This window comes from Narcine bancroftii, chromosome 7 (assembly GCF_036971445.1).
Source record: "Narcine bancroftii isolate sNarBan1 chromosome 7, sNarBan1.hap1, whole genome shotgun sequence".
NCBI classification, from domain to species: Eukaryota; Metazoa; Chordata; class Chondrichthyes; order Torpediniformes; family Narcinidae; genus Narcine; species Narcine bancroftii.
In genome coordinates, this window is record NC_091475.1 from 25,457,895 (window position 1) to 25,483,108 (window position 25,214).

Sequence of the window (25,214 nt, forward strand, 5' to 3'; positions counted from 1 at the left end):
TGTTGCATTCCCCTGGAGTAAATCACCTATAATTTACAGAAGAGATATGACATATACGTTGAAGTGTGGCAACCATATCTGAGGCACATAGGTGCAAGATATAATTCATACCCCCCCCACCCCCGAATAAAAGAAAAGAAACATCTATCCCAGCAGGTAAAGGATTAACAGTATGAAAAGGGGAATGCGGTGCAGACGATGTGTGTTTTTGCCCCCACCTGTTTTAATATCTGAGGTCCTCCAGTTTCAAGAAGAATCATTGCCTTTGTTGGTATTTAGGTAGTTTTGTATTTAAGGGATGTGGAGGGTGTAAGGAGGGGGAAATAGGGACTCTGTAAATCATATTACATGGAAAAATAATGTAATATTTTGTTTATTGGATTTTCAGGAGTCTTTGGAAAATCAAAAATATTTTTTAAAAAGCAAGCACATCTCAGGGGCGACAGCCAGTGAAAACCTGGGTGATGACAATGGTAACAGTTATCAATCCCCCTTTATACCACTCATGATTACAATTCAAAAGGGAGGCCCAAAAAACAAACAGATCCCAGGCAAAATCATATTCTTGCATCCCTTCTACTCTCTGCATTTCTGGCAACTATGATGGGGAAATGTATCTTCTCTCTTTCTCATCCCTGGCCTCATTCAGCATTCCAGTACAAAGGTGAAATCCTCCCAATCAGTGGGAGATCTTCTTTTGTTTGCATGATCAAACACTTCCTGTCACATGACAAACTTTTCCTGTCACAAGACAAATTACTGCAATCAACAAACTTGAAATTAAAGTGTTTTAACAGATTAGCCAGTGTTTTTTTTAACTGTGTTGGTTACACAGAAAGTATTAAATTTAACAGTCCCTATGCCAAGCAGATTGAAAAGTTCTTGCTGTTTCCCATACCACATAACAAAGGAAGGAGAGAGTCAGACACATTCAACTTGGACCTGATATCCCTGTATGATGGAAAGGGAGTGAAAGGACAGGTGAGGCAACTCTGATGTGTGTGTGGTATAATGCCACAAAAAGGGCAGAGGATTTTGAAGTTGAGAGAGTGGACCAGGGAAGTGCACCTCTCTCTCACTGTCCTCTGTCACCCTTCAACCAGGTTATTTCATCAGCATCTTATCCCCAAGGCAAGTCTAGCCTCACCCTATCAGGGACATTCCCTCTGTCCTCTCTGTACTGACAATACCCACAACAGCAGTGCGAGTATAAGACAGCTTTAATTAACTAATATGTACACTAAGAGGTCATGTCACTCTGCAAGACAAACCTGAAAGGCTAGACGGTAACTCTGGACTGCTTTATATACAAGGTCACTGGGATGACCCCTGGTGACCTAGTGGTGTAATTACATATCATCAGATTCACCCCCATTTAAAAAAATTGTTTTATCCCCACCTCTCCCCCCCCCCCCCCCCCCGTCCTCCTTCCCTTGTTTGTAAGTTCATAAGTGCAAAATTTTTCGTGGCTTCCATTGCCTTCTGGACCTCCTTGGTAGTGGTATAGGGGTGGGGAGTGCGGTCTGCCTTTCTTGGTGGAGGTGTGGGAATGGGAAGTACTGGTTGGTCCTGGAGCCGTGTGGGCTGGGGATCCTCTTGTATGGGATTAGGTCCTGCCATCAAGTCTAGGGTGGTGATATTTTGTGGGGCGGGCGCACCCAGGGTCCTGATTTCCGGGGTGGGTGGTCTAGTCCTCTGGGGTGACTCGATGGACGACTGTTCTGGTGATTGTTGCTGCGCTCCTGTTGATCCATAGACATCTGTGTTTCCTCCGCGTTGTTCGCACATCCGGCTGGTGCGAGATCCCAGGTGGCCACCGAGTCTTCTAGTCTTCTCTTCCATCTGGGAATGTGACGAAGGCGTACTGAGGGTTCACGTGCCTCAACTCCACTTGATCCACCAGCGGGTCCGCTTTGTGGGATCTGCAGTGCTTCCGAAGGAGAACAGGTCCCGGTGTCATCATCCACTTAGGCAGCACTGTGCTCATCGTGGGTTTCCTTGTGAAAGAAAAGATACGGTCATCTGGGGTCATGTTAGTGGCAGTACACAACAAAGAATGTATAGTGTGTAGGGCTTCTGGCAACACTTCTTGCCAACTAGTAACAGGCAGGTCTTTTGCTTTTAAAGTCAAGAGGACCGTTTTCCAGATAGTGGCATTTTCCCTTTTGACTTGTCCATTCCCCCTGGGATTGTAACTTGTAGTGCAGCTGGTAGCAATCCCTCCCTCGTGCAGGTACTGCTGTACTTCTGCACTCATGAATGCAGCTCCCCTGTCTGTGTGTATGTAGTTCGGGTACCCAAATATGCTGAAGATGGATTGGAGGAATTTTATAACAGTGGCTGCTGATCCATCAGAACACGGGATTGCGAAGGGGAAATGGGAATATTCATCTATTACATTTAGGAAATAGACATTTCTATCATTGGACGGGAGCGGGCCTTTAAAATCGAGGCTGAGGCGCTCAAAAGGTTTGGTAGATTTTATCAGGGTGGCTTTGTCTGGCCGGTAAAATTGCAGTTTGCATTCCACACAGATGGGGCAGCTCTTGTTCACTGACCTCACTTCCTCTACCGAAAATGGGAGGTTTTGGGTTTTAATGAAGTGAAACAGTCTAGCGACCCCCGGGTGGCCCAGCTCATTGTGCAAGCTCTGCAACTGGGATGTATGGTTAAGGATGGCACAAGTGCCTCTGGACAGCGCGGCCGGGGGCTCGTTGAGTCTCCCGGGGCGGTATAGAATGTTGTAGTTAAATGTAGACAATTCTATCTGCCAATGCAGGATTTTGTCATTCTTTATTCTCCCCCTGTTCTGGTTATCAAACTTAAAAGCCCCAGACCGTTGATCCGTGATGAGGGTGAAATGTTTGCATGCCAGATAATGTTGCCATTGCCTTACTGCTTCCACAATGGCTCTGGCCTCCTTCTCTACTACTGAGTGTCTTACCTCTGACCCCTGTAGGGTTCACAAGAAAAAAGGCCACCAGTTGTCCATCTTGGTTTAGAGTGGATGCCAGAGCCATATTGGATGCATCAGTTTCTACTTGAAACGGGATCGACTCATCTATGGACCACATGGTAGCTTTAACAATATGGTCCCTAATGTCTCTGAATGCTCTGGTGGCTTCTGGGCACAGTGGGAAAACTGAGGCTTTTATAAGTCGGCGGGCCCTGTCGGCGTAGTTGGGGATCCATTAGGTGTAGTAAGCAAACAGCCCCAAACACCTTTTTAGTGCTTTCAGCATGTGTGGCACTGGGAGGTCAAGGAGAGGGAGCATACGGGCTGGGTCTGGGCTGACTTCCCCGTTCTGCAATATGTAGCCCAGGATTGGCAACTTCCTGGCACCAAAGACGCATTTGTCCCTGTTGTACATTAGGTTCCTTTCCTCGGCTGCCTGAAAGAAGCATTTTAAATTCGTGTCATGATCCTCCTGAGTGTGGCCACAGATTGTCACGTTGTCTAAGTAGGGGAACACCGCCTTCAGTTCGAACTCATCTACAATTCGGTCCATTTCTCTCTAAAACAGGGACACTCCATTGGTGACATCGAAGGAAAGTCGCAGAAATTGATACAGCCTGCCGTCTGCCTCGAATGCCGTGTAAATGCGATCGCTGTTTCTAATGGGCAGTTGGTGGTATGCTGCCTTCAGGCATATTGACCATGTCTGTTATGCATGGCAGGGGGTAGGCATCTAGTTGTGTAAATTTGTTGATTGTCTGGCTGTAATCCACTACCATGCGCAGTTTTTCTCCTGACTTTACTACAACCACCTGGGCTCTCCAGCGGCTGGTGCTCTGCTCTATGATGCCCTTCTGTAGTAGCCTGCGGACCTCTGTCCTAATGAAGGCTCTATTCCTCGGGCTGTACCTCCTGCTCTTTGTGGCTATTGGTGTGCATTCTGGGGTCAGGTGTGTGAACAGCGGAGGGGGTTCTATGTTCAGGACAGACAGGCTGCAGTGTTGTTTCTTCGTAAGGTGTAGTGGGGGGTGAGGCCCATTGTGCACTATTGTAATGCTTTCTAACTGGGACTGAAAATCTAACCCCAATAGTACTGGGCCACAGAGGTGAGGGAGTACTAGTCATTTGAACCCTTCGTACTTTGTGCCCTGGATTTCTAGAGTAACCCAGCAAAACTGTTTTACCTCAGCCTCAAGGCTGCTAACAGGATCTGGTGCTCACTCGGGCATGTGGGGAGGGCAAGGTGGTTGACTAACCCCTGGTCAATAAAACTTTCAATGCTTCCACTATCTATGAAGCAACTTACCCTCACATCATTAATTTTGATGCACACAGTGGCGTCAGATAAATTGTGAGGACTCGCCTGATTAATGCGTAGGGAAGCAAGTCTGGCATGTCCTTCATGTCCTTCCATCCAATAGTACTCGACATCAAATTCATCTCCTGAAGACTGTGTCCTCTGCTCCGTAGCATTTGTCCAAGATGGCCAGCTGCACATGGCATTTTTCTTCTTTTTCTGTTTGTCTGTGGAGAAAGAAGAGCTTTCCTGCCTCTCATTAACATGAGAATGGGCCTTGGCTGTGGCCTTGGGGCATCTGCAGACTTTTGTATAATGCCCACATTTTCCACAGTTGGAACAGACATTTTTTCTGGCAGGGCAGAGGACTCTGGGGTGCTATCTTTGTTCACATAAAAAGCACTTGGGACCCTCAAGGTGTGCTGCCACTGCTGTGAATTCCTGTGAGGCAGCACACTTTTCTTTTCATGGGGCTAGAGAGTCCAGCAGTGTGACGTTTGTTCAAGCCCCAGGGTCCTGTGAGTACTCCTCCAATTCTTTCCTGATGCTTTCTAAAGCTTCTGCAATGGTCTCTGCCTCATCTAGCCCCACCATTCCTTTCTCCAGCAATCGATGTCTCGTCTCAGTGGACCATATGCCCGCAACAATTCTGTCCCTAATAAAGTCCTCCACATACTCCTGAGCTGATATTGCTTTAAAGTTGCAGCCTCTCGCCAGGTCTTTCAGAGAGAGTATAAAGTCTCTGGCAGACTCCCCTACTTGTTGTGATCTGGTCATGAGTCTGTACCGGGAGTGGAGTTCACTATGCCCCTTACTGTAATGCCTCTGTAAAATGCTCATTGCCTCTTGGTAGGACCTGGCATCCTGTTTAAGGGAGTAAGGGTGGTCTCCCAGCTGGGCTAACAGCAGCATTAATAGCTCTCTATCCGATAGCTCAGCACCCTCCACGTAATTCAGAAAGCATCTGTGCCAACGGCCGAAGTGCAGCTGGCTCCGGGATTTCTGGGGTCGAGCTCCAGCCTGTCTGGTCGCAGCACATGGCTAAGCCGCAGTCCCTGGTCCCTTAGGTGTAGCAAAGGTGGACCCTGAGGTATTGGAAGCTGTTGCTGGGGGAGTGACGTGAGCGGTGTCTGCTTTCCCTGGCTCTGGAGTGGTTGGGAATTCTGCACATACATGGCGATCGGGAGCACAATTTGTGGAAATCCTTCCACCCGCACTTGTCGTGGCCCCTTTCTGATCAGACCAAGGTTTAGGGTCAGTGGCGCCTGTACCAGCGAACCCACGGGCAGGCAGGGCTCTTGGCCATTTCTTACCTGCCCTATCGTACTTCGGTGGTCTTCCCTGCATTCCACCACGATTCCAGTACAGCGGTCCCTCGCTGTCTCTGTCCTCGGAAGCATGTGCATGTTAGTCATCCCCAAATTCCATTCCTCAGGAAGAGTCTCCAAGTGGTCGGGAATGCGCATTGGAGCAAAAGCAGCTTCCATCCTAGTAGCTATCATATTAGTTTATTGAATTGTACTGACACAACAGCAGTGCGAGTATAAGACAGCTTTAATAAACTAATATGCACACTAAGAGGTCGTGTCTCTCTGCAAGACGAACCTGGAAGGCAAGACTGTAGCTCTGGAGTGCTTAATATACAAGGTCACCGGGATGACCCCTGGTGACCAAGTGGTGTAATTATATATATATATTACCACACTCAATATATCCTTACCTTCTCAACAACTTAAAACAACCTTGTTTTTCTCTGCTTGACCATATATGTAATGGGCAGAGGAATAACAACTCCACACTGAACTAAAATGTCACTTGTTGCATTCGGCTCTGTCTTGCAGCATGGTGGGTGACCTTACAAGACATTTTGCCATGGCAACAACATCACTTTGAAGTGATAATGGACTAAAATAGTGATCTAAATAATTGATTAATTTTTTTTTTAAACATATCTATCTTTGAATGAACATGAACAGTTCCCTCCTGAATTATGCAGCTCATGCCACATGCACTTTGAAGCAAATATTGTAACATTCCTCCTCCTCTCACTGGTCTGTACAAGTAATGGATCTGAAAATGTCATGATCATTTTCTCCACAGATTCTACCTGACCTGCTGAGTATTTCCCTTATTGGCTGTTTTTTGTGGGGGAGTTAAAGCATCAGCAATATTTTACCTCATGGGGGATTAGCCAAGTTATCATTTTTCCAGATATTGTACAAGTATTTCGAAGTTAATTTGCTAATAAACACATGTTGTTGTTCAATGCATCATTGCTTTGGTGTGAATCGATGGAGACACAAGAGACTGTTGATGCTGGAATTTCAAGCAAAAGGCAAATTGCTGGAGGAACTCTGAGACTCAGGACAAGGTCCTCCAAGAGTTTGCTTTTTGATGTTAATTATTGTTGCCCACAAAATGCTTCAATTGTATAAAAATGATTTTGTTTCCAGCTTTGTTGGAGTGAAGTGGGAAGTTGAGTAGGTAGACATGATTACTTTACCTGCTATATATCATGATATGTGTTAGTTGTCTGATGGTCAGCATAGTGTGAAGTTGACATTGAGCTTTGTTGCATTGACTGAAAAAGCGAAGGTATGTTGCGCGTGCTAAGGTAGGGCTTGAAAGCAAGACACTTACACGAGGTGAGTACAATTGATACTGATTTATTGATGGTTTTCCCTGCCTTATATAGGCCCATTAGGTCGTTGTGCGTATGTTGGAAATGACGTCACTGGCTTGCCGGCCACTCATAGGCCAGCAACTCTGCCAGTGCTCTCTATTTCCTGTACGGCTTGCAGCCCATGAAGAAAGGCCATTTAGTTGGCATGGTCCTTGCAGGATCGCCACGTTTGGCCTCCATCTTGTGAGCCCGGGCGCCTACGGGGTAGCTGGCCACCACATGACCCTCCCAGAACCAGTGATCCGGGCACTGTTCTTGGTTTTGGGCATCCTGCCTCTGTGTCATGGAGGTGCTGGGGTGATCGGCCAGCTGGGTCCAAGTGTGTTAGTTTGAGGCGGTCATTAGTGAATGCTTCTTCTCTGCTGCCGACGAGGAAGAGCAGAGACCAGGATAGCACAGAAATAGGCCCTTCAGTCTACATGTCTGTCCTGAACATGATGTCCAAATTAAACTAACTAATATTCATCTGCCTGTCTGAAAGTCTGTCAAACACAATGATTGTATTTGCTTTCACCACTACTCTAGGCACCCACCACTCACTAAGTAAAAAGCCTACCCCATATAAACTCCCCCACCCACCCACATCCTCTTGTGTGTGACACTTTTGCCCTGGGGAAAAGATTGTGAGTGTCCACCCTATTGATTTCTCTCATAAAACTCTATTAGGACTCCCCTCAGCCTTTCACATTCCAAAGAAAACAACCCAAATTTGTCCAAACTCTCCCCATAACCCACCACTCTGAACCAGGCAATACCCTGGTAAACTCTTTCTGTCCCAATGTGGTTCATCAGAACATTGCAACTGACATTGCTGCACCCAGTCCAGTGACTGCAAAGGCAGTGCCAGCCTGCACCCCTTCGGTATTTGAACATGAGATTGGGGTTTGGTTCCAATCTCCTGGCAGTGGAGATACCAACAAGATGATATTTTTCACCCATGTTTCCATATGTATGAGAACAGGAGACAGTGATTGACAAGAGTGGGATGGTGTTCAATATAAGAAATCAAAGGAAACCACAAAGGAATGAACATTTATAAAATTAAAAGTCACAGTGTCCTTTGACTTGTATCTTCATTTTAAAGTGTGGCTTAAGTATTTAATACCATTGCCTCAATATTCACAAAGCAATTGGTAATAAATGTTCATTTTGCTAATGTTAAAGATTTGAGCTGCAGACAAGAAGTTGACATTTGCTGAGAGATTGAATGAAAGTGAAGGGAACAATGAGAGGATTGTGGATGCAGAGGAGCACATAATGCCTCAGGTCCACAGGATCAGCTTCTTATCCACTCCATCTGCAAGGAGCAGATCTCTTCCCTAAGTTCAAGGTGGGTGTGGGGGTGACCCTGACACCAACCATTGCTCGAAGGTGGATAGGTACCACTTGACATCCCATTTGTCTGCATCATTTCAACACTGCTCAGAAATGTCTGTTAGACTGGCACCAGTTCAAATGCACTGTCTTCACAATAAAATTAAAAAGACCTTGATTTGGCCATTCAGCCCTTTGTGCCTTCCCTGCTTGTTAGTATTTCAAGCTCAGCTTTAGTATTCCCTAATTCCTTCTATGCCCAAAGTTTCCTGATTCTCCCATCTCAGCCCCTGGGGTGGACTGTTCCAAGATTCATCGGGAAGAGGTAGAACTTTTTACTTGGAGCTTTGGGTTCAAATCCCACCATCTTCATCTGGGGAGTTACAGTTATCTTCAGTAACTGTAAACATGAGTTGTGTGCTAGAAACCCCACATCTCCTGGTCTGACCTGAACTGCCCTCCTCTCTGCCCACAGGTGGGCTATCAGGGGTCACTGAGAGGTCAGAAAGGATATCGGCTTCAATGTCCAAAAACTCTGCTGAGGGTATGTCCTGTAGACTAAAGATTGGGGTAAGGACAGGTGGGGCAATGCAATCTCCAGATGCCAAATTTAGGAATTTTAAGGAAGATTGCCAGTTCATGGTAGTTTTAGCAGTTAGCCAGGATGGGAACGGTCTCAACTCTCTGGTTGGTCCATCCGAGAATCAACCACATGCAGAGTGAAACAAATCAGATACCTGATATCTGTGGTGCCTACAGGTGTGAACATTTACCCCAGCCCCTCCAACCCCACACTTTTCATGCTACTTATCTACCCTTCCCATTCCAGTCTTGACAAAGGATCTTCAGTGTAAAACATTGACTAAACCACACATTAAATTTTGGTTGACCCTTTACAGGAAGAATGTGTTGGCTTTGGAAAAGGTACAAAAGAGGTTGACTGGGATGTTGCCTGGATTAGAGGGCATGAGTTATGGGGAGAGATTGGACAAACTTGGGTTGTTTTCTCTGGGACATAGAAGCCTCAGGGAAGACTTGATAGAAGTTTATAAAATCATGACAGGTGTTGAAAGAGTAAACAGTCAGAATCTTTCTCCCAGGGTAAAAGTATCACACACCAAAGGCCATATGCTTATGGTGAGGGGGAGAAAGGTTAAGGGAGATGTGCTGGGTGGATATTTTATAAAGAGAAGGGTGGCTACCTGGAACGGGCTGCCAAGAGTAGTGGTGGAAGCAGATACAATGATTATGTTCAAGTGGCTTCTAGATAGACACATAAATATGAAGGGATGGAGGGATATCTCGGGTGCAAGCATCAGAGTTTCAGGTTAACTTGGGCATCATGTTCAGCACAGACATGTGGGTTGAAGGGCCTATTCATGTGTTAAATGGAAACGTTGACTGACCACTTCTCTCCATCACCCACTGAATCCCTTCATCCAGCCTGCAGTGGTTACTGCAGGATGGGATTCTGTAACTGTCTATCTAATGCAGGAAGGCGTTGCTGATCTCAAGGTGGGAAATTGCATCCTTGGCCTGTGGAACATTGTGGAACATCATGGCACTGGGTGCAAAAGAAGGCTACAAACTCTGCACTGAGATAGATTAGCTGCTTTCACACTGAGATCCCAGTAAAATGGCGTGTCAATGACCTGTGTTTAAGGTCAGGTTGGATTGGAGTGGTCACACTGAACCAATAAAAATCAGTTCAGTGTGACATTTACACTGGAGCTGCTGCGAAACGCTTCGGCTCTTGATTCTACCTACCTTGGCAGGTAATTACTGGGATGAAAATGGCCCCCCATACTGTATTGGTCATGTTCACATAGGTAAGTGAAATGGTAAAAAGAGGATTAAATACTGGCTTTCAGGGGCAGTGTGAAAGCATGCTTGGGTAGACAGGCAGGTTTAAATTGAATTATAACATGAAGAATCCACTTTGATAGAACAGAGGCCCTGATCATACAGTGGCAACAAAGCAACATTGTTCCCTGCATCCTGGAGAACCAGCAATCTCTGTGCATCGAAGTTCTGGAAAGATCACTTGCTGCTGGACTCAGATCAATGGAATCTATACAGATTTCATTTGGAATCTCATTGATTCAATGACTAATCATATTGAAGAATTCTCTCACAGTCAACCAGAAAATAAATAACAATTTTTAATTACATATTAAAACAATTTACAAAGCAATAAGTAAAAATTGGAACATAACCATGTATTAAATTAGAAACTGAAATATCTTAAATCATCTTTAAAAATATTTATCATTTTAAAATCCAATATGGTTTGAAATATTTATATCACAGAAAAATTCAATCCACATGCTTTGAAAGTGAGGCTAACTGGGCCACAAGCTGCCGAAATGGGATAACATTATTCAAAGCTTACAGTCTTCAGACATCATAATACAATCCAAACAATGTTCAACAGAGTTCACTGTGGAACCAGTCTTGTCAACTAATTTCCCCTGAATATGGAGATGAATTGTGTGGACAGTAAGGAAGGAGGCAAAAAAACATTGAACAGTGCTACACAGTAAAAGCCCTTTGGCCCACAATGTTGTTCTATCTATATGAACCTTCTCCATGATCAATCTCACCCTTCCCTATCTTACACTCATAACCCTGCATTCCTCTTACATCCATGTGCCTATCAAGTTTTTTTCAAATTTCTCAATTGTACCTGCTTCCAACACAACCTCCAGCAATGAATTTCAGACAACGTCCACTCTTTGTGTTTAAAAACTTACCTCTGATGCTTCCCTAAATTTCCCTCCACTCACCTTAAACAGATATCCTCTGCTATTGGTCATTATCACCAGGAAAAAGGGTGCTGGATGCTACTCTGTCTTTGCCCCTCATAAACTTGTACATCTCAATTGTTGACTCTCATCCTTTGTCATTCCAAAGAGAAAGTTCCCTCACAAGGCATGTTTTTTTTTTAAATCCAGGCAATATCTTGGTAAATCTCCCCTGCACCTCTTCATAGTTTCCACATCCTTCCTGTAATGAGGTGACCAGAAATGAACACAATATTCCAAGTGTGGTCAACCAGAGTTTCATAGAACTGAAACATTACCTCATGCCTCTTGAACTCAATTCCTTGACTAATGAAGGCCAGCACATCATATGCCTTCTTAACCACCCAATTAACTTGCATGGCAACCTTGAGGAATCTTTGGAGTTGACCCCACAATCCGTCTGTTTCTCCACACTGCTAGGAACCTTGCCATTAACCATGTTCTCCACCTTCAAGGCTAACTTCACACTTATTTGGATTGAACTCCATCTGCTGTGTCTCCGCCCACCTCTGCATCCTGTCTACATCTGTTTTTACCTACAACAGCCTTCTGCACTATTCTCAATTGCTCCATACTATCTGCAAACTTACTGACCTATCGCTACAGCTCCTTGTCCATCATTTATAAAGATCACAAAGAACAGGGGTCCCAGAACAGATCCCTGCAAAACTTATCATGAGTGCCCTCTTCATCTACTACCACCCTCTGCCTTTTGTGTGCAAGCCAATTCTGAATCCATGCAGCAATATTTCCATTGTCCACATGCCTCTTTGCTTTCTGAATGAGTCTATCATGGGTAATTATATTACTAAAATCCATATACACCATATCCACCATTCTACCTTCATCAATCTGTTTTGCCACCTCCTTGGAAAACTCAATTAGGTTCATGAGGCACAAACTGCCCCTCATAAAGGCATGCTGACTATCCTTAATATGACTGTACTTCTCCAATGTTGTAAGTCCTATCTCTATGAATCCTCTCAAATAGTTCCCACCACTAACATAAGACTCACTGCCCTATAATTCCTAGGATTCTCCCTGTTACCTTTCTTGAACAATGTAACCACATTTGCCATTCTGCAAACCTTTGGTACCTCTACTATGACTGGGGAGGATGCAAAGAACATAAACAATACCCCAGCAATCCCTTCCCTCAATTTCTGCAGTAACCTAGGGTATATCTTGGGAGGGATGTGTGGGGAAGCAAGGTTTAGCAGCTAGAGAGAGGGGAGATGGAGAAAATAAAAAATATTGGTTGGAATGGGAGAGAGGATGGATGGGTCAACAGAAGGTTGAGAGATGTGTAAGGGGAGAAGGTGAAGGGGAAGAAAGGAAGGAGGAATGGGGTTAAAAATTCCCATCCTTCTTAATGAGCGTATATGTGCGTGTGCCCATGCGATGTAGGCCTGTTCACATGCACAACATTTGCACTCATATGTGCTTGTATGTATGTGTGTGTGTCTGTGTGTGCTTGTATGTGTGTGTGTGTCTGTGTGTGTGTGTACATGTGTGTGTGTGTGTGTGTGTGTGCTTGTACAAGTGTGTATGTTTTTCTATGGTGCATGTGTGTGCTTATACATGTGTGTACATGCTTATATGCATGTGTGCATGCTTTTACATGTACGTGTGTGCATGCTTGTATGTGTGTGTACTTATATGTGTGTGTGCTTGCATATGTACATGTACATATGTGTGCACTTGTGTGTGTGTTTGTATTTGTGCATGCTTTTACACGTGCGTGTGTGCATGCTTGTATGTGTGTGTGTGCATGCTTGTATGTGTGTGCACTTGCATATGTACATGTGTGTACGCACGCGCGCATGAGTGTCTGCATCCGCATGCCATGTGGACATTTGTGTGAATGTGTGTGTGTGTGTGTGTGTGTGTGTGTGTGTGTGTGTGCGTGTCCATACACATATGTGTGTACACATGCCATGTGAGTGTGTATGCATGCTGTGTGTTCATATGTATGTATATGCATAGTCAAGTCATGCGCATGTATGTGTGTTCATGTGCTCTCACATGCAATCAACCTTATAAATGCTGCAGAGTTATTCAGGAACTGGTGCTCTTCTCCCCAGCCTACACCCAAACTGTATCATAGCTGTTGTTCATCCAACCTCTGAGCTCCCATCAGCACATGATCTTTCCCTAAGAACTAAAGGTGGCCAATAATCCACCAACTCAGATTGTCCACATCCCACAGATCTCATCAGCCATCCCTGTGCACTGCCCATTCACACTACCTGCCCCCTTCTCCTCAGGGTTTGTATTACATCTGGGCAGAAGTGGACAAAGAAAATGGACACTCCTGAGAATTTGATTCTAATGGTGTGAGGAAATTCATGATCAAATCCAACCAATCCAATTGCCAGGGCTCAAACAAGGTAACTGGGTAGTGAATGAGGATAACAGATGACCTGGAGGAAAATATCTGATGAGTGCCAATCAGAGATATTACATCTGAGCACTGGTTCCACTGGAAGTCCACACAATGCAGATCAGAACAGATCTGGAGCCACGGACCAGTGAGTGGAGAGGGTAACCTACTCTTGGGGTTCTTACTGGTAGACCCCACCACACAGGAATATTCCCATGGGAAAAATCCAACGGGAACATTCCCACAGGAACAATCCCACAATGTAACATTAGAAAATTTTACTTAGAGGCACTACACTCTGTTCCAGATTGTTAATACAATTTAATGAGATTATCATACATGAATGAATTCCCTATGAACAAGTTGTCATGGATGTATCAGATAGTTGATTGTAACCACCATGCAATTCATGATATTTTCCTATCACTGTTACAGCACCAGTTGATCCAATAACAACAACTTATTTTGCACCTTTAATGTCCCACTTTGCTTCTGAGCCACTTAAACCGCTATTTGCACTGATGTGGAAAGAGGGAAGATATCATGAGATCTAAGTAGGAGGAGCTGGAGATGTTTGGGATGGGGGTTAGGAATCTTAGTTTGGGATGGGATAAGTCCAGACCTCCCATGGTGATCCTCTCCTCTCTGGGCTAATCAGGGATAAACTCTGACCAAGGATGGAGTTCACCCTCTCCCTCTGCTCCACAGTGATCATTGTGGTTCAGACAGAAGGTGCTTGAGGGTTCCTGCCTACCCTCTTCTGAGGCTATCTCCATGCCAGTGAGCCCCTGGAAATGGAGATCACAGTGTCCCCTGAATCCTTGAGGCACTTCATGGTCAGTGGTATTGCAGGTTATGTGGAACGGCCTGGACGGAGTGGAAAAACATTAACGGGAGAACTGTGCAAATATTCTGGTCAAAGTATTGGAAATCCTCTTTCAAAAGATGAATGGACCATTGTTCTGTTCCCCAGAACTCATAAACAGGAACTGCAGGGAAGAAAGCTGAGGCATGATGATCATGAATGTTTTGTCCTTCTGAGTTAGATGTCAACCAAGTTCTGGCCTCACAACACTGCGGTATTACCTCATTCATACCCTTCACACACACAGTGGAACCTTCCCTTACCACTGCCAGTCCCACAGTGGGACCCTCTGTACTGATGGAAACAGTGCATGGAATTGAAAATATAGATGAAATCTAATGACATTGGCTTCCCACAGAAAGTGTCGGATGGGGTCCTTGAGCAATATAAAGGATACAGGAGGTGATTTACAAAAGGAATCAAGAGGGATAAATAAGATGATGAGATGCCCTTGGTGAGCTGGATAAGGAAAATCCAAAGGCATTTTGTAGTTGAATTAAATATAAGAGGATGACAAGGGAGAGGATTGGACCATTAAAGGACAAAGAAGAGATATATGTTTGGAGTTAATTGAAGTGGGTGAGGTATCAAATGAATACTTTGTGTTAGTGTTAATGAGGGAGATGACCTGGAGGACAGTGCGATGCTGAGATTTATGGGCATGTTGATATCGAGAAGGAAAGTTTATTGGGTCTTTTGTAGAACATTAAGATGTACTTGATTGGACATATCCCAGGTTATTGAGAGGCAAAAAATTGCTGGGACCTTGACTCAGATGTTTATACTCCTCTTAGATCATAGAAGAGGTCCCAGAGGACTGGTGAGTAGCCAATGTTGTTGCTTTGTTCAAGAAGAGCCATTGGATGATCCAGGAAATTATGATGAGCCTCCATCAGTGATGGGAAACTATTGGAGAGGATTCTTTTGGATAGGATTCCTCAGATGTGAAAGGCATGGGTACATGGCTTTATGCAGGGGAGGTCATGTCTATCAAACAAGACTCATTGGAGGGAGGGACAGGTCATCCTCAAATGGGGGGATGGGAGGGTGAAAGGGAGGACTGAGACTGGAGGAGAAGGTTCCTGGGTCATTGAGGAAGGTGAGCATGGGAATCATTGAGGGAGATGAAACCTCATAAACACAGTCCCTGCAGGTATTGAAATCTGGAATGAAAAACAATCTGCTGGAGGAACCCAGCATGTTAAGCAGCATCCCTCAACTCCCATCATTCCTCACCATTCCTCAGTCCACCAATCACCAACTGACTTCTGTCTCACCCCTCTCCTTTTCTGTAATCCCTCTCCACTCTCCTCCAATGCAGGATCTTAACCTGAAACATTGACAGTTCCTTCCTCCCCCTCATACCCACCAATCTCCTTAACCCACAGAGTTCCTCCAACGGTGAGGTTTTCCACCTGCTCTGTGATCTTCAATAGAACTTGCTGTACTGTCCACTGTCAGCACGATGGGACATCACAAGGTCAGACATGACATTTTCAATTATGTAAATCTGAAGCATTAAAGAGAATGTAAATTTCAGCAATTAGTATCACACAATGTGACAATGTTGATGTTAATGTAGCTTGTAAATTCAACACGTTTACAGCTGACAGGTTCACAATGCAGTTTACACAGTTTTCACTGTGTGAAAGTAGGAACATTTGTGAATGATTTTCTGTGTAATTCAATGTATATGTGTATGGTGGTGTGTGTGGATGCATGTTTTATTGCGTGTGTATGTGTGGGGTGAGTGTGCATTTGTTGGTGTTTATGTGTTGGTGTGTGCTTGCTTGTGTGTGTGATGGTGTGTGTGTGTGTGGTGAGTGTGTTGGTGTTTGTGTATTGGTGTGTACTTGTGTGTGTGATGGTGTGGATGTGGAGTGTGGGTGTGTGTGTGTGGTGAGTGTGTTGGTGTTTGTGTATTGGTGTGTACTTGTGTGTGTGATGGTGTGGATGTGGAGTGTGGGTGTGTGTGTGTGGTGAGTGTGTTGGTGTTTGTGTATTGGTGTGTACTTGTGTGTGTGATGGTGTGGATGTGGAGTGTAGGGGTGTGGGTGTGTGTGTGTGTGTGTGTGTGTGTGTGTGTTGGTATTTGCTTGTGCGTGTGATAGAATTCTATGGCACAGAAACAGTTCCAAGTGAGTCCGGAGATCTGATGAACACAGAGTGGGTTTCAGTAAACACGAGATGGGTCCCAGTAAACACTGGATGACATTTATGATGAGGTTTATGAGCAGGGATTAAATTTGGAACCTTTGTGTGAAAGGGGTGGATGGAGAGGGGGAGAGAGGGGTACAAATGGAATGGGTAGAGGGAGAGGAAGGAGAGAAGGGAGGGGTACAAGAGGGAGGGGTGAACTAGGCCTGTTAAGGTGTGTTTGTGAGTGTGGATACCTGGGGAAGGATTGATGATCTTGGGCTCCTTGTTCACACAGGGAAAGCAGAGAGCTGCCTTCAGTGACAAACTCACACAATAACTAACAGGTTCTGGTCAATAACTCAAGCCCTGTGTTGCAGTGGAATTGCCCACTGCCTGTGCTTGCATTGATTTTGAACAATCTGGGCCACACCATGTGTCTGCCCAGCTGCCCCCATGTGGGTAATGGAGAAATAAGCACATTGGAGTAGACATTCAGCCCTTCATCAACCTCTCTCTATTCTCACTCTCTACCATTCCCTTGGCGTGATGTCGATCTTCTCCATCGCTCATTCACCCAGCCCGGTGGTCCCTCTGGCTGGACTTGTGGACAGCACAAAGCCACATGCCAGCTGCCAATCCATCACCAGCCTACAGTATTCTGGGCCAAGCTATTTGACTGCATTGGGGAAAGTCATTTATCTATCCTTTTAAATTTATAATCTCTTTTCCTGACTTGGCATTTTGTGGTCTTTAATTTTTACTACAGCAGTTGTAACTTACACAGGAAGAAAGTTGGTATATCTATACATTGCACTTGAATATATGACAATAAATTCATCATTTGTTGATTTTTGTTGGAATGTGCAATCCACATCCACAATTCAGACAGGGGAAAAAAGGTCACGTTTCCAAATCTGCTTATCCTTGTGTAAATCTGGTGGGGAGAGAGGTAAGATTGGCAGACAGGGAGAATGGAGACCACTGGATTTCTGTACTGGGAAGCTGAGGGAAAGTGGAGAGAGGTCTAGGGTGGGGTTTTGCAGAGAGCGGTTGGATTGGGTTTGTGCATGGATTTATTCTGATTGTCCAAAAATTGATTCTTGCTGAGATGTGGATTATCCAGCTGTTTATGTCCACATTCTCAGTGATATTTTATGCATTAGAACTATAGAACACTACAGCATAAAAACAGGCCCCTTCAGCCCTTCTAGTCTGAGTCAAACCTTTTTTTTAGCCTAGCCCCACTGACCAGCACCCAGTCCACAGCCCTCCCATCCATGTACCTGTCCAAATTCTTCTTAAATTTAAAAAATGAGCCTACATTCACCACCTCATCTGGCAACTCATTCCATACTCCATCCACTCTATGTGAAGAAGTTCCCCTTTATGTTCCCCCAAAATTTTCCCCTTTCACTCTTATCCCATGTCTTCTGGTTTATTTATCACCTACCCTCAGTGCAAAAAGTTTATCTACATTTACTCTTGTCTATCTCCCTCATAATTTTATCAAATCTCCTTCATTCTTCTACGCTCTCGGGAATAAAGGCCTAACCTTTCTGTATGGGCTTTCTCCAGGGACTCCAGTTTCCTCTCACCCTTCAAAAGAGTACTGGGGTGTTAAATGGGTGGCACAGACTCGTAGGGCCAAATTAGCCTGTACAGTCCTGTATGTCTAATTTAAAATGTAATTTTCCATGTCACTCAGTTCCTGAAGTCTGAGCAACATCTCAATAAATCATCTCTGAATTCTTCCTATCTTTTTTTATAGATTTCCTGTAATTAGGTAACCAAACCTGCATACAATACTCCAAATTTGATCTCACCAATGTCTTATACAACTTTACCATAACATTCCAGCTCTTGTACATAATATATTGATCTTGTTGAATGTGCAGAAAATGATGATGTTTGACACCACCTCAGAAAACCCTCCAAATCTAAATTCCTGCATCAACATTTACCTTCAGCTGAACACATTGAGTTTCAGTGGAAGCAGGCGAGTGTGAGTTGAGTTGTGTAGATGACATAAATTTCCCCAAAGTTGTGTTGATGGGAGTTTGTTGTCACATGCACAAGGGGTTGCATCACTGCTGATTCCCCATACCCTCTCTGCTCAGTCATCCAGTGAGATTCAATGACAAGGTTATGGCATGGTTTGTTTGGATCTCAGTTGGAGAGCTGTGGCCAATTCTGGTCACCACACTCCAAAAAGGACATGATTGCATTGAAGAGGGCATTGCTTGACACACGTTTTGGTCTTGTCCATCCTTAGAAATCTATTGGAAATAATTTTTTAATATCTTTTCAACTGTATTTCAGGTGGAGCTTTGACCCAATCCAATAACTGTTCTTTTTGGGGCTATTGAACTAGGCATAGGGAGTTTTTCTGTACCTGTGCAACAGGTAGCCTTCTCTACATTGTTGACTAGAAGAGCCATCTTATTCAAATGGAAAGACTCTAGACCTCCAACAATGTTTCAATGGTTCTCTCATATTATGTCCTGTTCAGAAAAAAGTATTTATTATTTATTGCAGCTTGCGCACTACCACGGTGTGGAAAGAAGACACACAAACATGGAAAGAGTTGAAGTTAAAGACTGATTTATTGCACTGATTGCTCTATTTATATTCACTCCTCACTGCTAACACTGGGAGTGACATCATGGCAGCACCGATTTCTGACTGGGTGGCGTTTCCACCTTGATGTCCGCCTCCTGCTGTGCCTTGGCTAGGGCAGAATAGTCTATTCCACTATTCCACTATTAATAGTCTAACTGCTGGTTGGACCTGTCAGGGTCACCAGTGTAGCGTGCACGCTACTGCGAAGTATTGAAGGAAGACACACACACAAGGAGTCGAAGTTGAAGACTGATTTATTGCACTGGCAGCTCTGTTTATATCCACTCCTTGCTGCTGATGTCAGGAATGACGTCACGGAAGCCCTGATCTCTGAATGGGCAACGTTCCCGCCATTTCTTGCTGTTTCCCACCATGCAGGTGATCATCTGCAATAAAGGTCATTGGCCCCTGCGGGGTCTGCGCAGTCACCGTATTCAGCAGCCATTTTGTGTACCAGGTTGTGTCCCAGTTATCAGTGAAATTTGAAGATACATGGCAACCTTTTATACCTTATTTTCATTTGATATAAATGTTTTTAATGTGATTAGATGTATTCACTCTTCCAGATGATATTATAGTCTTATTATAGTGTTTTGATTCACGTATGAATCAAAAGCTACAAAATATATGTGACCCTCTGGATAAGCTTCTCAGGTTTTTTTTGTTTTTTTAAATAGAATAGGTTAGGTGGGTTTTATATATATAACATTTTTGATGTCTTTTCTGTCTTCACCCAATGAAGCGGAGGGGAGACTGAGTTTATACTATTTGAAGTTTTATCTCAATATACATATATATGTGATAGAATTTTCAATTTCCTTCCCTTTTCTTCATTGTACTGTATTTATTATAATAAAAAAGTTTGAAAAAGAAGAGGGTGTGCCTGAGATGGAGCATCTCAGCGATGAGGAGAGACTGAAGAGGCTGCATCTGTTTTCCCTGGAGTAGAGAAGGCTGAAGGGTCCCTGATGGAGATGTTCAAATGGAGTGGGAGGTAGAGTGGAGAATTGGAAACTCTTCCCCGTCTTAGAGGGTGTAAGTTTGAGAGAAGGGGTTGAAGATTTGGACGGGAACTAGGGAAGTGTCTATTCACCAAGGAGGGGTTGGGATCTGGAACACACTGCCTAAGGGGATGAGGGAAATACTGAGGTGGTTGGGGATACACTGCCTGAGGGGGTCGGGGAGACAGAGACACTCAACACCTCAAAGCAGAGGAGGTTACGGATGAAGTGTTTGCAATGGGATTAGTGTGGGTAGGTACTTATGGTCAGCATAGATTGCATCGATGCAAAACAACTCTATTACTCCATGTGGACAGAGGAACAGATTGAGGCTGTGCTGCCATCAATGCCAAGTGTAGATCACTGCGAAACATGGAGGCAAGGGATTGGATTCAGTTATCTCAGCTGCCACCAGCCCACAAGATTACCCATGAGATCACGCTTCCTGCTGTCATCCATATGGACAAGGTCTGAGGGGTTGGGGTCAGAGTGACCTGGTTAAGGTAAAACCATCCAGAACCTCCCTCATCAAGGCTCTTCATGATTCAGTCCAAGGTCATCATGGATCCATCCGAACAGGAATTTGAAAGCAAGCTTTAGAGAGTGGGAAGATTGTGAACCTCACTCCCAAAGCCGGTGGTCACAGTGAAGGGAGCACAGGGATAAATATGAACATGAAGAAATTCGAGGTGGATGTCATTGTGATTGTTGGATGTATGAAGCCAAGTGCTGGCATGTGAGGTGAATGGCCTGCTTGTCTCAGAAAATTGGTTTCCTGCCTGTATGAGGGGTTCAGACAGATGCACGTGAAGTAATCTTTGTTGCAAACACTGTTGGCCAGTGCTTCAGACACTGTTGGGAGAAACATCTGAGTGATATGAACAATTGCAGAATGCCTAATGGGAACTTCCAAATATCAAACATTAATTATATGTCCTTCTTTTCACAGATTTTCCACTATTAAGAGTCACTCTATTTGCATTATAAATCAAATCAAGTATTAGGCAGATTCACACAGACTCAGCTCTGAATATTTCAGCTGCCTCAAATGACATTGACATAAAACTTGTGTCAAAATTTCCAACAGTGCTTGTCAGTTTTATATTTAATTACTGCTTCCAGAATTATTCCCTCTCTCTCCATCACATTAGTTCACAGATGTTTCTTCATACCATGCACATACTCTCACTCTCAAGGTTGTTCATTACCCATCCTTCCACTTCATTCCCCATCACCACCCTCCCACTTCCCTATCATCATCCCTCCCACCTTCCCCATGCCCCACATTCCCTCCCCCTCCACTTTCCCTGTCACCATCCCTCTCCTTCCCCTTCCCCATCTTCACCCTTCTTCCCCATTTTCCCCCCTCTTCCCCCTTCTTCCCTTCTTCCCCATTTTCCCCTCTTCCCCTTCCCCCTTTTCCCCCTTTTCCCCCTTTTCCCCCTCTTTCCCCTCTTCCCCCTCTTTCCCCTCTTCCCCCTCCTCCCTTCCCCATTCCCCACCTTCCCCATCTCTCTCACTCCCCATCCCCTTCACCTTCCCCATCCCCAACCTTCCTCCACTTCCCTGTCCCCCCTTCTTCCTCCACTTCCCTGTCCCCCCCTTCTTCCCTATCCCCCTCCTTCCATTTCCTCTTCCTTTCTCATCCCCTCTTCTTTCCTGTCCTCCCTTTCCCCATCCCCCTCCTTCCCCATCCCTCTCCTTCCCTTTCCCATACCCACCCCAACACCCCTCCTTTCCCATGCCCCCCACCCTTTCTCCCCTTCCCCATTCCCCTCTCCTTCCACATCCCGCCCTTCCCTAACCCCTCTCTCATTTCCAATCCCTCCTCCTTCCCCCCTCCCTCATTTCTACTCTTCTCACTGACATCCTCTGACCTTTGTGATCCAGATGTTGCTTTCAGACGGCTTCATTTACCTTTCTCTTCCACTAGAAGCTGTGGACAATATTTGAGCCTACGTTGGGTTAAATCTAAACCCAAACAAATGCTTTATACACCAGATTTTCATCAATATTCTGCTGGCTTGTGCTGTTTACTTTTCTTAATCTATTAGAACAATTAACTGACTCATGCATGTGATTCCTAATATGATGAAAAGTTTCCCTTATGGTCTATTAAGTGCCTGTTTGGGTTTTTAATTGTTTATAAGATGCAAGCGATGGCCAATCTCAAGCATACTCTGATCGATGTGGAGGGAGAGGATGGCAGCCTGAGATCAGCAAGCCTTTGGTAGCACAGAGCAGAAAGAGAATGAACATATTAATTTAATCATTTTGCACCAACAGCCAATGTAGTAAGTTAGCAATTTTGCAGCAAATCTGGGTACAAATAGTCAAAGATAAATGGGGGGATTTTTCATTTTATGTGTTAGTTCTAGGATCATGGTTGGACCCCATCATAGGGCTTTGCTCCCCCAACATCCCATCAGTCCATTGCCACAGTGACATCATGGACACCCGCTCGCATCTGATCCTCACTGGACACCTGACTGTTCACTCTGACAATGCGGAGCTCCCTCAGTGGGAGGAGCAGTGCTGGGGAGCTCCCTCAGTGGGTGGGGCATGACTTCAATCAACATGAGACTTGCCCTCTTCTGTTGTGGACTATTGTTTTATACAGTAGTCTAGTTGGTTTGTTTTTTATAAATATGCCAGACCCATCTTCCAAGAGATCTGGGCCAGCGACTTCAATGACCTGTGTGGCCAGGAATTAATTTGCATCACTGGAAGATGAGAATGCAGTCATGATACTTATCCCCAACTATCACAGTGAAAATGTACAAAGGCAATAGTTGGTGGGGGGGGGGGGGGGGTGGTGATGGCATCTTGGTCATTACAGTGACTGTAAAAATCCATGATGTGCCTACAAAACACGAAGGCGGTGGGTCTAATCACAAGTTGAGTCAATCCAGCCGTCTGTCACTTTAGCAGCTTGGTTGAGACTGTGTTTCACAGAAATATGGAGTGTGTGAGGGTGCAGCCCCTGCTCACATGCTTAAAGGGGTTGCTCTTCAAGCTCTGGCTGCATTTCACCCCCTTGCTTTTGATCTTTTGGCACCCGGTTACTGAGGAGAGATGGTTGGTTGAAGGTTGTCTTTATCAGTCTGGTACTGAGCCTGGCCAAGATGACCATCCATGGGTCCTGGTAGTGGGCAGTCAAGCGTTCAGCCCCTCTTCTGAGGACACCCTTGTGCCCTTGTATCCCTGGAGAAAGAGCACTCAATGCTCATGGGCAGTTTGGAGGGTCTCTGGGAATGGTTGGCTCCCCAAGGTTTTGACAGTATCAATAGAGATAATCATGTTTCAGTTTATAACGTATGTTTTATGAATAGTCTGAATTGTAAACTAATGTACTATTTGTAACTGCTAGATTAATAATAGGGTGGTATTGATTTATTACCAAAAAGGCAAAATAAAGGGGGCAGTACTGAGGGGGGTGGTCACTTTGCATTGCCTCAAATCAACAAATTTACTTGCCTACTTTTGAGGAGAGAAAATGGAATGACAGTACATAAATTTGCAATTAAAATATAAAATATATCCTGTTGACTAGAGGAAGATTGTGATTGGATCGAGGATGTTGTTACTCCTTGTTCATGAATGAATAAGACCTGTTGTTTCCCTGTTGTCAGATGTGATACGTGTGGTCCTGATGGAGCTCCCTCCCTCATCTACCAGTTCCCCGCAGGGAGAGAATTCTACAGAACAAATGGTTGAGTTGAGAAGGACACAGCATCATTTGGTGGTGACACAGGCAGGAGCAACCATGAAGCACCATAAAGAAGCCACCTTATCATTTGATGCTCTGAAATGACAGGCTCCAGTTGTGTGTTTGACCATTGTACGAGCAATATTGGTTCAACATTTGCCATCTGGTGGATTCCCTGCTAATCCAGGCAAGCAAATAAATAAATATTGACAAGTAAACAGTTTATCCCTTAAATTACAATAGATATGAAAGAGGGTTTGTGAGCTAATAATCTCCTGTGTGTTCTGTAAATCAGGAAATCCATTACAGAACATTTTTGTAGCAGGCCCCTGCTAACATGAAGACTGTACTTACATTTATTGGAAGTGATTTGTTGAGGAAATACAAAGGTATACGAGAATCTCAATGCTCACTGGAAGTACAAGGACGTGATAATACGATGGTTGAGCAGCCAGGTGGGTCACTTGGCTTTACTATAAGAGAGGGATTGATGCTAGAACTACAGTTAAAGCCATCCGCAGGTTCCTGAACTCAGTACTGAGATGGTGCCCTCGGTTCTTGACCCACTAACCGTATTCGTAGGTTCCACTCAGACCCACCTTCATTCTTCTGAACTCTCAAGACAAAAGAAGACCCTGAGCTCCCAGCCTCCTGTCCCTTTAAAGCTCCCACTCTGACCTGTCTGTCTGACTGAAGCCCAACCCACACCTGACAAATTCAGCCCCACCTATCCCTCTTGCAGTAATATGGTGCCAGATAATATTAGGGAAGTTGAAGTCTCCCATCACAACAGCCCTCTTATTTTCGTACCTCTCCAAAATCTGCTAACTTATCTGCTCCTCAGTGACCCAATGACCCACTTCTTAAATAAAAATACAACATAAGCTCCCCTGTCTATTTCCAGTGCCTCCCCCATGCTAAAGATGAGACAGACATCACCCAGAGAGCCCAGGCAGTGTTTACCCTCACTTCCCACAGGACCTTGGGGCCCACCTCATCAAACTCCATGGATTTAGTCACCATAATCCACTTTAAGACCATCTTTTGCAAAATGGACGCATTTCATGATGTCACTATTTATTTCCTCAATTCCCAAACATCCATGGCCTTGTTCACAGTGAATACAGAAAGAAATATTCACTTGAGACTATGCTCTTCTCCTGTACTCCACATTGATTGTTTGGGATCTATTTTCCCCAACCTATTCTTTTACTCTTATACTCTGTTGCATCCCTCAGGACACTCCTTTACCTTCTCTGGCAAAGCTACTTCATAACCTCATTTGCCCTCCTGATTTTCTTGAGTGCACCCTGACTAACATTGCACTTCCTCAAGGGGTTTGTCTGGTCCAGCAACTGATACCTGATGTGTGTGTCCTTTTCGCTAAATTGAGCTTTGAAATCCCTGGTCACACAGGGATTTTTACCCCTGCCATCCCAGCCCT

General features: G+C 44.7%; 1 long non-coding RNA gene across 1 annotated transcript in view; it reads left to right on the forward strand.

Moving 5' to 3' along the window:
* Positions 1-23,988, forward strand: part of LOC138738607 (uncharacterized) — a 38,510-nt gene extending 14,522 nt beyond the window's left edge. Inside the window, exon 2 of the long non-coding RNA XR_011341620.1 lies at positions 23,694-23,988. This is a non-coding gene — a long non-coding RNA (uncharacterized lncRNA). The remainder of the gene's footprint in view (positions 1-23,693) is intronic.
* Positions 23,989-25,214: the final 1,226 nt, after the last annotated feature.